The sequence below is a fragment of the Pleurodeles waltl genome, chromosome 6, assembly GCF_031143425.1.
Source record: "Pleurodeles waltl isolate 20211129_DDA chromosome 6, aPleWal1.hap1.20221129, whole genome shotgun sequence".
Classification (NCBI taxonomy): Eukaryota; Metazoa; Chordata; class Amphibia; order Caudata; family Salamandridae; genus Pleurodeles; species Pleurodeles waltl.
The window spans coordinates 1,716,829,902-1,716,841,752 of record NC_090445.1 but is presented as its reverse complement, the minus strand read 5'-3'; the positions used below and the strand labels follow the sequence as shown (position 1 = coordinate 1,716,841,752).

General features: G+C 51.3%; 1 protein-coding gene across 1 annotated transcript in view; it reads left to right on the top strand.

Moving 5' to 3' along the window:
* Positions 1 to 2,725: 2,725 nt before the first annotated feature.
* Positions 2,726 to 11,851, top strand: part of LOC138301445 (major histocompatibility complex class I-related gene protein-like) — a 253,163-nt gene continuing 244,037 nt past the window's right edge. Inside the window, exon 1 of the mRNA XM_069241944.1 lies at positions 2,726 to 3,111. The gene's annotated coding sequence lies outside the window, so the exon portion shown is untranslated. The remainder of the gene's footprint in view (positions 3,112 to 11,851) is intronic.

Genomic DNA, 11,851 nt, shown 5'->3' with positions numbered 1-11,851 from the left:
CCTTGTAGAGGGTCGCTGGGACTATTAGAAAATAGTGAGAGTTAGAAAAATAACCCTCCCCAAGACCCTGAAAAGTGAGTGCAAAGTGCACCAAAGTTCCCCTAAGGACAAAATAGTCGTGTTAGAGGGAAAATGCAAGGAAAACACAAATCAGCAATGCAACAACGATGGATTCCTGACTGAGGGTACCTGTGGAACAAGGGGACCAAGTCCAAAAGTCACAAGCAGCTCGGAGATGGGCAGATGCCCAAGAAATGCCAGCGGTTGGTGCAAAGAAGCTCTTTCTAGGCTGAAGAACTGTGAATACTGCAGGAACGACAAGGGCTAGAGACTTCCCCTTTGGAGGATGGATCCCCCACGCCTTGGAGAGTCGTGCAGAAGTGTTTTCCCGCCGGATGGACGCCAACAAGCCTTGCTACACGCAAATCATGCGTTTGGCGTTTTTGGACGCTGCTGGGGCCCAGGAGGGACCAGAAGGTCGCAAATTGGACCTGCAGAGAGAGGGGACGTCGAGCAAGACAAAGAGCCCTCACTGAAGCAGGTAGCACCCGGAGAAGTGCCAGAAACAGGCACTACGAGGATGCGTGAAACGGTGCTCGCCGAAGTTGCACAAAGGAGTCCCACGTCGCCGGAGACCAACTTAGAAAGTCGTGCAATGCAGGTTAGAGTGCCGTGGACCCAGGCTTGGCTGTGCACACAGGATTTCCGCCGGAAGTGCACAGGGGCCGGAGAAGCTTGCAAAGTCGCGGTTCCCAGCAATGCAGCCCAGCGAGGTGAGGCAAGGACTTACCTCCACCAAACTTGGGCTGAAGAGTCACTGGACTGTGGGGGTCACTTGGACGGTGTCGCTGGATTCGAGGGACCTCGCTCGTCGTGCTGAGAGGAGACCCAAGGGACCGGAGATGCAGCTTTTTGGTGCCTGCGGTTGCAGGGGGAAGATTCCGTCGACCCACGGGAGATTTCTTCGGAGCTTCTGGTGCAGAGAGGAGGCAGGCTACCCCCACAGCATGCACAAGCAGGAAAACAGTCGAGAAGGCGGCAGGATCAGCGTTACAGAGTTGCAGTAGTCGTCTTTGCTACTATGTTGCAGGTTTGCAGGCTTCCAGCGCGGTCAGCGGTCGATTCCTTATCAGAAGGTGAAGAGGGAGATGCAGAGGAACTCGGCTGAGCTCATGCATTCGTTATCTAAAGTTTCCCCAGAGACAGAGACCCTAAATAGCCAGAAAAGAGGGTTTGGCTACCTAGGAGAGAGGAAAGGCTACTAACACCTGAAGGAGCCTATCACAAGGAGTCTCTGACGTCACCTGGTGGCACTGGCCACTCAGAGCAGTCCAGTGTGCCAGCAGCACCTCTGTTTCCAAGATGGCAGAGGTCTGGAGCACACTGGAGGAGCTCTGGACACCTCCCAGGGGAGGTGCAGGTCAGGGGAGTGGTCACTCCCCTTTCCTTTGTCCAGTTTCGCGCCAGAGCAGGGGCTAAGGGGTCCCTGAACCGGTGTAGACTGGCTTATGCAGAATTGGGCACATCTGTGCCCAACAAAGCATTTCCAGAGGCTGGGGGAGGCTACTCCTCCCCTGCCTTCACACCATTTTCCAAAGGGAGAGGGTGTCACACCCTCTCTCAGAGGAAGTTCTTTGTTCTGCCATCCTGGGCCAGGCCTGGCTGGACCCCAGGAGGGCAGCTGCCTGTCTGAGGGGTTGGCAGCAGCAGCAGCTGCAGAGAAACCCCAGGAAGGGCAGTCTGGCAGTACCAGGGTCTGTGCTACAGACCACTGGGATCATGGAATTGTACCAACAATGCCAGGATGGCATAGAGGGGGCAATTCCATGATCATAGACATGTTACATGGCCATATTCGGAGTTACCATGGTGAAGCTACATATAGGTAGTGACCTATATGTAGTGCACGCGTGTAATGGTGTCCCCGCACTCACAAAGTTCAGTGAATTGGCTCTGAACAATGTGGGGGCACCTTGGCTAGTGCCAGGGTGCCCTCACACTAAGTAACTTTGCACCTAACCTTTACCAGGTAAAGGTTAGACATATAGGTGACTTATAAGTTACTTAAGTGCAGTGTAAAATGGCTGTGAAATAACGTGGACGTTATTTCACTCAGGCTGCAGTGGCAGGCCTGTGTAAGATTTGTCAGAGCTCCCTATGGGTGGCAAAAGAAATGCTGCAGCCCATAGGGATCTCCTGGAACCCCAATACCCTGGGTACCTCAGTACCATATACTAGGGAATTATAAGGGTGTTCCAGTAAGCCAATGTAAATTGGTAAAAATGGTCACTAGCCTGTCAGTGACAATTTGGAAAGAAATGAGAGAGCATAACCACTGAGGTTCTGATTAGCAGAGCCTCAGTGAGACAGTTAGTCACTACACAGGTAACACATTCAGGCACACTTATGAGCACTGGGGCCCTGGGTTACCAGGGTCCCAGTGACACATACAACTAAAACAACATATATACAGTGAAAAATGGGGGTAACATGCCAGGCAAGATGGTACTTTCCTACAAGGTCTCTGTACTTATGATCTGTGTGCTTCGTTACTAAACATACTTATGGCATGTTGTATGTAATTTGCATATTAATCAGTTATACAAAGCATTGAAAAGACAGCCCTGGTCTGTCACTCTTCAAGAATGTCTCAGCACCTGCAGCTGAGCTCACTCTGAGAAGTGACGTCCCTAGAGGGAGTGCACCGCTCCGCTCCTAGCTGTCGGGTGCCCCGTGAGTTACATTTTAGGATAACCTTGGCACCACCTGATCGCCTCCCTCCAGGGGCGAGGCTGGCATTGGGTGTTTTCCGATCTATTTGCTCGCTCGTAACTCAGCATTGTTTTTAGTTTTACTTTCACTTTCACACCACGCCTTTCTCGCTGTAGATTGTATCCGGCCTGAACCCCTGGAGCTCCCCCGGCCTCGCAGCAGCGGCCCCCGCAGAGTAAAGACAGCGCCTCGAGGACCCCTGCAGTGCTGGAGACGCATCAGTGAGGCTGGAGGGGGCAGGGGTGCGCCCCCCTACTTCTGGCACAGCGCACGGGGCTTTCCCTGCCCTTGTGCTGCTGGTGTTGGGGGGCCTGGTCCCCTGGCTGCCCGCGGCCGCCGGTGAGTGTCCTGGGGGGGGGGTTAATCAGTGAAACTCACGGTGAGTGTCGGGGGGGGGGGTTAATCAGTGAAACTCACGGAAAGGTGCTCGGGAGATGAGTGATTCGCCCAGGATCACACCACCCTCTGCAGGGCTCCCAGTCTCGGATCACGGCGTCGGCTCCACATTCTGTGATCCTCGACACATCACTCAGTGCCCCCCTGCCGACAATCTCTTGGGGAGAGGTAATCCAGGGGTGTCGCAGACTTGAGCTGTGATCTATTTTGCAGATTCACGCAGCATCACATGACTGTTAACCACCAATTGGGAGTAACTATGTAATAACATAGGGATGGGTTTCTGAACTGATTGTAGAGTGGATATCTGACCGATACTAGCACAGATGCGTCCTATAGTGCAATATGTAGCGGGGGTTAGCTTTGTGTGTGTGTGTTATGTTGTATGCGGTGTCAAGGCCTGCAGTGCCAGTCGAGTCCTGATGCCAGTCGTAACTGGTGCAGAGAGCCCCTGTCTGTCCCCCACACACACTCTGTCCTTACTTGGGGTGCAGCGCGAGGACACTGCTCCAGCGGTCAGAGTTGGGTCTCTGCTTCTGGGCACTCTTGTTGGAAATGGCCTTTCTGCAGGGTCACCCTGTGAAAAAGTAGCCTCTTTCTAGCCTTGTTACCCCCACTTTTGGCCTGTTTGTGAGTATATGTCAGGGTGTTTTCACTGTCTCACTGGGATCCTTCTAGCCAGGGCCCAGTGCTCATAGTGAAAACCCTATGTTTTCAGTATGTTTGTTATGTGTCACTGGGACCCTGCTAGCCAGGATCCCAGAGCTCATAAGTTTGTGGCCTATATGTATGTGTTCCCTGTGTGGTGCCTGTCTCACTGAGGCTCTGCTAATCAGAACCTCAGTGGTTATGCTCTCTCATTTCTTTTCAAATTGTCACTAACAGGCTAGTGACCAATTTTACCAATTTACATTGGCATACTGGAACACCCTTATAATTCCCTAGTATATGGTACTGAGGTACCCAGGGTATTGGGGTTCCAGGAGATCCCTATGGGCTGCAGCATTTCTTTTGCCACCCATAAGGAGCTCTGGCAATTCTTACACAGGCCTGCCACTGCAGCCTGAGTGAAATAACGTCCACGTTATTTCACAGCCATTTACCAATGCACTTAAGTAACTTATAAGTCACCTATATGTCTAACCTTTACCTGGTAAAGGTTGGGTGCTAAGTTACTTAGTGTGGGCACCCTGGCACTAGCCAAGGTGCCCCCACATTGTTCAGGGCAAATTCCCCGGACTTTGTGAGTGCGGGGACACCATTACACGCATGCACTGTACATAGGTCACTACCTATGTACAGCATCACAATGGTAACTCCGAACATGGCCATGTAACATATCTAAGATCATGGAATTGTCACCCCAATGCCATTCTGGCATTGGGGAGACAATTCCATGATCCCCTGAGTCTCTAGCACAGACCCGGGTACTGCCAAACTGCCTTTTCCGGGGTTTCACTGCAGCTGCTGCTGCTGCCAACCCCTCAGACAGGTTTCTGCCCTCCTGGGGTCCAGCCAGGCTTGGCCCAGGAAGGCAGAACAAAGGACTTCCTCAGAGGGAGGGTGTTACACCCTCTCCCTTTGGAAAAAGGTGTCAGGGCTGGGGAGGAGTAGCCTCCCCCAGCCTCTGGAGATGCTTTGATGGGCACAGATGGTGCCCATCTCTGCATAAGCCAGTCTACACCGGTTCAGGGATCCCCCAGCCCTGCTCTGGCGCGAAACTGGACAAAGGAAAGGGGAGTGACCACTCCCCTGACCTGCACCTCCACTGGGAGGTGCCCAGAGCTCCTCCAGTGTGCTCCAGACCTCTGCCATCTTGGAAACAGAGGTGCTGCTGGCACACTGGACTGCTCTGAGTGGCCAGTGCCAGCAGGTGACATCAGAGACTCCTTCTGATAGGCTCTTACCTGTGTTGCTAGCCTATCCTCCTTCCTAAGTAGCCAAACCTCCTTTTCTGGCTATTTAGGGTCTCTGCTTTGGGGAATTCTTAAGATAACGAATGCAAGAGCTCATCAGAGTTACTCTGCATCTCTCTCTTCACCTTCTGCCAAGGAATCGACCGCTGACTGCTCTGGACGCCTGCAAAACTGCAACAAAGTAGCAAAGACGACTACTGCAACCTTGTATCGCTGATCCGGCCGCCTTCTCGACTGTTTTCCTGGTGGTGCATGCTGTGGGGGTAGTCTGCCTCCTCTCTGCACTAGAAGCTCCGAAGAAATCTCCCGTGGGTCGACGGAATCTTCCCCCAGTAACCGCAGGCACCAAAAGACTGCATCACCGGTCCTCTGGGTCCCCTCTCAGCACGACGAGCGTGGTCCCTGGAACTCAGCAACTCTGTCCAAGTGACTCCCACAGTCCAGTGACTCTTCAGTCCAAGTTTGGTGGAGGTAAGTCCTTGCCTCCCCACGCTAGACTGCATTGCTGGGTACCGCGTGATTTGCAGCTGCTCCGGCTCCTGTGCACTTTTCCAGGATTTCCTTAGTGCACAGCCAAGCCTGGGTCCCCGACACTCTAACCTGCAGTGCACGACCTCCTGAGTTGTCCTCCGGCGTCGTGGGACCTTCTTTTGTGACTTCGGGTGAGCTCCGGTTCACTCTTCTTCGTAGTGCCTGTTCTGGCACTTCTGTGGGTGCTGCTTGCTTCTGAGTGGGCTCATTTTCTTGCGGGACGCCCCCTCTGTCTCCTCACGCAATTGGTGACATCCTGGTCCCTCCTGGGCCACCGCAGCATCCAAAAACCCTAACTGCGACCCTTGCAGCTAGCACGGCTTGTTTGCGGTCTTTCTGCGTGGGAACACCTCTGCAAGCTTCTTCACGACGTGGGACATCCATCCTCCAAAGGGTAAGTTCCTAGTCCTCTTCGTTCTTGCAGAATCCACAGCTTCTACCATCCGGTGGCAGCTTCTTTGCAACATCAGCTGGCATTTCCTGGGCATCTGCCCACTCCCGACTTGAGTGTGACTCTTGGACTTGGTCCCCTTGTTCCACAGGTACTCTCGTCCGGAAATCCATTGTTGTTGCATTGCTGGTGTTGGTCTTCCTTGCAGAATTCCCCTATCACGACTTCTGTGCTCTCTGGGTAACTTAGGTGCACTTTGCACCCACTTTTCAGGGTCTTGGGGTGGGCTATTTTTCTAACCCTCACTGTTTTCTTACAGTCCCAGCGACCCTCTACAAGCTCACATAGGTTTGGGGTCCATTCGTGGTTCGCATTCCACTTCTAGAGTATATGGTTTGTGTGGCCCTGTAGGAGGCTGGACTGGCTTGTAGTGAGTACCAAGGGGTACTTACACCTTGCACCAGGCCCAGGTATCCCTTATTAGTGTATAGGGTGTCTAGCAGCTTATGCTGATAGATAATGGTAGCTTAGCAGAGCAGCTTAGGCTGAACTAGGAGACGAGTGAAGCTCCTACAGTACCACTAGTGTCACTTGCACAATATCACAAGAAAACACAATACACAGATATACTAAAAATAAAGGTACTTTATTTTTATGACAATATGCCAAAGTATCTCAGTGAGTACCCTCAGTATGAGGATAGCAAATATACACAAGATATATGTACACAATACCAAAAATATGCAGTATAGTATTAGAAAACAGTGCAAACAATGTATAGTTACAATAGGATGCAATGGGGACACATAGGGATAGGGGCAACACAAACCATATACTCCAAAAGTGGAATGCGAACCACGAATGGACCCCAAACCTATGTGACCTTGTAGAGGGTAGCTGGGACTGTAAGAAAACAGTGAGGGTTAGAAAAATAGCCCACCCCAAGACCCTGAAAAGTGAGTGCAAAGTGCACTAAAGTTCCTCAAAGGACAAAGAAGTTGTGATAGGGGAATTCTGCAGGAAAGACACAAACCAGCAATGCAACAACGATGGATTTCCAGTCGAGGGTACCTGTGGAACAAGGAGACCAAGTCCAAAAGTCACAAGCAAGTCGGAGATGGGCAGATGCCCAGGAAATGCCATCTGTGGGTGCAAAGAAGCTGCTACTGGTCAGTAGAAGCTGAGGATTCTGCAGGAACGACAAGGGCTAGAGACTTCCCCTTTCGCGGATGGATCCCCCACGCCGTGGAGAGTCGTGCAGAAGTGTTTTCCCGCCGAAAGACCGCCAACAAGCCTTGCTAGCTGCAAATCGTGCGGTTAGGGTTTTTGGATGCTGCTGTGGCCCAGGAGGGACCAGGATGTCGCCAATTGCGTCAGGGGACAGAGGGGGCGTCGAGCAAGACAAGGAGCCCTCTCAGAAGCAGGCAGCACCCGCAGAAGTGCCGGAACAGGCACTACGAAGAGGAGTGAAACGGTGCTCACCCGAAGTTGCACAAAGGAGTCCCACGCTGCCGGAGGACAACTTAGAAAGTTGTGCAATGCAGGTTAGAGTGCCGTGGACCCAGGCTTGGCTGTGCACAAAGGATTTCCACCGGAAGTGCACAGAGGCCGGAGTAGCTGCAAAAGTCGCGGTTCCCAGCAATGCAGTCTGGCGTGGGGAGGCAAGGACTTACCTCCACCAAACTTGGACTGAAGAGTCACTGGACTGTGGGAGTCACTTGGACACAATTGCTGGATTCAAGGGACCTCGCTTGTCGTGCTGAGAGGAGACCCAGGGGACCGGTGATGCAGTTCTTTGGTGCCTGCGGTAGCAGGGGGAAGATTCCGTTGACCCACGGGAGATTTCTTCGGAGCTTCTAGTGCAGAGAGGAGGCAGACTACCCCCACAGCATGCACCACCAGGAAAACAGTCGAGAAGGGGGCAGGATCAGCGTTACAGAGTTGCAGTACTCGTCTTTGCTACTTTGTTGCAGTTTTGCAGGCTTCCAGCGCGGTCAGCAGTCGATTCCTTGGCAGAAGGTGAAGAGATAGATGCAGAGGAACTCTGATGAGCTCTTGCATTCGTTATCTAAGGAATTCCCCAAAGCAGAGACCCTAAATAGCCAAAAAAGAGGGTTTGGCTACTTAGGAGAGAGGATAGGCTAGCAACACCTGAAGGAGCCTATCAGAAGGAGTCTCTGACGTCACCTGCTGGCCCTGGACACTCAGAGCAGTCCAGTGTGCCAGCAGCACCTCTGTTTCCAAGATGGCAGAGGTCTGGAGCACACTGGAGGAGCTCTGGGCACCTCCCATGGGAGGTGCAGGTCAGGGGAGTGGTCACTCCCCTTTCCTTTGTCCAGTTTCGCGCCAGAGCAGGGCTGAGGGGTCCCTGAACCGGTGTAGACTGGCTTATGCAGAAATGGGCACCATCTGTGCCCATGAAAGCATTTCCAGAGGCTGGGGGAGGCTACTCCTCCCCTGCCTTAACACCTTTTTCCAAAGGGAGAGGGTGTAACACCCTCTCTCTGAGGAAGTCCTTTGTTCTGCCATCCTGGGCCAAGCCTGGCTGGACCCCAGGAGGGCAGAAACCTGTCTGAGGGGTTGGCAGCAGCAGCAGCTGCAGTGATACCCCTGAAAAGGCAGTTTGGCAGTACCAGGGTCTGTGCTACAGACCAGTGGGATCATGGGATTGTGCCAACTATGTCAGGGTGGCATAGAGGGGGCAATTCCATGATCATAGACATGTTACATGGCCATATTCGGAGTTACCATTGTGAAGCTACTCATAGGTAGTGACCTATGTGTAGTGCACACGTGTAATGGTGTCCCCGCACTCACAAAGTCCGGGGAATTTGCCCTGAACAATGTGGGGGCACATTGGCTAGTGCCAGGGTGCCCACACACTAAATAACTTTGCACCTAACCTTTACCAGGTAAAGGTTAGACATATAGGTGACTTATAAGTTACTTAAGTACAGTAGTAAATGGCTGTGAAATAACGTGGACGTTATTTCACTCAGGCTGCAGTGGCAGGCCTGTGTAAGAATTGTCAGAGCTCCCTATGGGTGGCAAAAGAAATGCTGCAGCCCATAGGGATCTCCTGGAACCCCAATACCCTGGGTACCTCAGTACCTTATACTAGGGAATTATAAGGGTGTTCCAGTATGCCAATGTGAATTGGTGAAATTGGTCACTAGCCTGTTAGTGACAATTTGGAAAGAAATGAGAGAGCATAACCACTGAGGTTCTGGATAGCAGAGCATCAGGGAGACAGTTAGGCATCACACAGGGAACACATACCTATTGGTCACAAACTTATGAGCACTGGGGTCCTGGCTAGCAGGGTCACAGTGACACATAACAAACATACTGAAAACATAGGGTTTTCACTATGAGCACTGGGTCCTGGCTGGCAGGATCCCAGTGAGACAGTGAAAACACCCTGACATACATTCACAAACAGGCCAAAAGTGGGGGTAATAAGGCTAGAAAGAGGCTACTTTCTCACAGGCCCCTATACCTATGTGCTCTCATTGCAATCTATTGTGACTGTACATTGCTTGCATTCCTTTCTATTGCTATTACTGCATATTTTTGGTATTGTGTACATATATCTTGTGTATATTTGCTATCCTCATACTGAGGGTACTCACTGAGATACTTTTGGCATATTGTCATAAAAATAAAGTACCTTTATTTTTAGTATGTCTGTGTATTGTGTTTTCTTATGATATTGTGCATATGACACCAGTGGTATAGTAGGAGCTTTGCATGTCTCCTAGTTCAGCCTAAGCTGCTCTGCTATAGCTACCTTCTATCAGCCTAAGCTGCTAGAAACACCTCTTCTACACTAATGAGGGATACCTGGACCTGGTGCAGAGTGTAAGTACCCCTTGGTACTCACTACAAACCAGGCCAGCCTCCTACACACCCCAAACTTTTTGCCTTCCTCCTTCTTTTTTTCTGACCTCATTTTTTCTGGCTTTAGGACTCTGCACACTTTACCACTGCTAATCAGTGCTCAAGTGCATATGCTCTCGCCTTAAAACATGGTTACATTGGCTCATAGCCAATTGGTATATTTGATCTACTTATAAGTCCATAGTAAAGTGCACTACATGTGCTCAGGGCCTGTAGATTGAGTGCTACTAGTGGGCCTGCAGCACTAATTGTGCCACCCACAGAAATATCCCCCTAACCATGCCTCAGGCCTGCCATTGCAAGGCCTGTGTGTAGGAGGCTGGCCTGGCTTGTAGTGGGTGCCAGAGGTACTTACACCTTGTGCCAGGTCCAGTTATCTCTTATTAGTGTAGAAGAGGTGTTTCTAGCAGCTTAGGCTGAACTAGGAGACATGTAAAGCTCCTACTATACCACTGGTGTCATATGCACAATATCATAAGAAAACACAATACACAGATATACTAAAAATAAAGGTACTTTATTTTTATGACAATATGCCAAAAGTATCTCAGTGAGTACCCTAAGTATGAGGATAAGATATATACACAAGATATAAGTACACAAACCAAAATTATGCAAGTAATAGCAAAAGGAAGTAATGCAAGCAATGTAAAGTTACAGTAGATTGCAATAGGAGCACATAGGTATAGGGGCAACACAAACCATATACTCCAAAAGTGGAATGTGAACCACAAATTGACCCCAAACCTATGTGAGCTTGTAGAGGGTCGCTGGGGCTGTAAGAAAACAGTGAGGGTTAGAAAAATAGCCCACCCCAAGACCCTGAAAGGTAGGTGTAAAGTGCACCTACAAGCCCCAGAGAGCACAGAAGTCGTGATAGGGGGATTCTGCAAGGAAAACAAACACCAGCAATGCAACAGCAGTGGATTTTTGGACCTGAGTACCTGTAAGACAAGGGGACCAAGTCCAAGAGTCGCGACAGTGTCGAGAGTGGGCAGGAGCCCAGGAAATGCTAGCTGAGGGTGTAAGGAAGCTGCCACCGGTTGGAAGAACCTTGGTGTTCTGCAAGAACGAAGAGGATTAGAAACTTCCCCTTGGAGGATGGATGTCTCACGTCGTGAAGAAGCTTGCAGAGGTGTTCCCACGCAGAAGGACCACAAACAAGCCTTGCTAGCTGCAAGGGTCGCGGTTAGGGTTTTTGGATGTTGCTGTGGCCCAGGAGGGACCAGGATGTCTCCACTTAGATGAGGAGACAGAGGGGGCACCCCGCAAGTCAGGGAGCCCTCACAGAAGCAGGCAGCACCCGCAGAAGTACCTGAACAGGCACTTGGAAGAAGAGTGAACCAGAGTCCACGCAAAGTCACAAAAGGGAGTCCCACGACGCCGGAGGACAACTCAGAAGGTTGTGCACTGCAGGTTAGAGTGTCGGGGACCCAGGCTTGGCTGTGCACGAAGGAAATCCTGGAAGAGTGCACAGGATCCGGAGCAGCTGCAAATCATGCGGTACCCAGCCATGCAGTCTAGCGTGGGGAGGCAAGGACTTACCTCCACCAAACTTGGACTGAAGAGTCACTGGACTGTGGGATTCACTTGGACAGAGTTGCTGAGTTCCAGGGACCCCGCTTGTCATGCTGAGAGGGGACCCAGAGGACCGGTGATGCAGTCTTTTGTTGCCTGCGGTTGAGGGGGAAGATTCTGTCGACCCACGGGAGATTTCTTCAGAGCTCCTGGTGCAGAGAGGAGGCAGGCTACCCCCACAGCATGCACCACCTGGAAACAGTCGAGAAAGACGGCAGGATGAAGAGATACAATGTTGCTAGTAGTCGTCTTGCTACTTTGTTGCGGTTTTGCAGGCGTCCTGAGCAGTCAGCGGTCGATCCTTTGGCAGAAGGTGAAGAGGGAGATGCAGAGGAACTCTGGTGAGCTCTTGCATTCGTTATCTGGT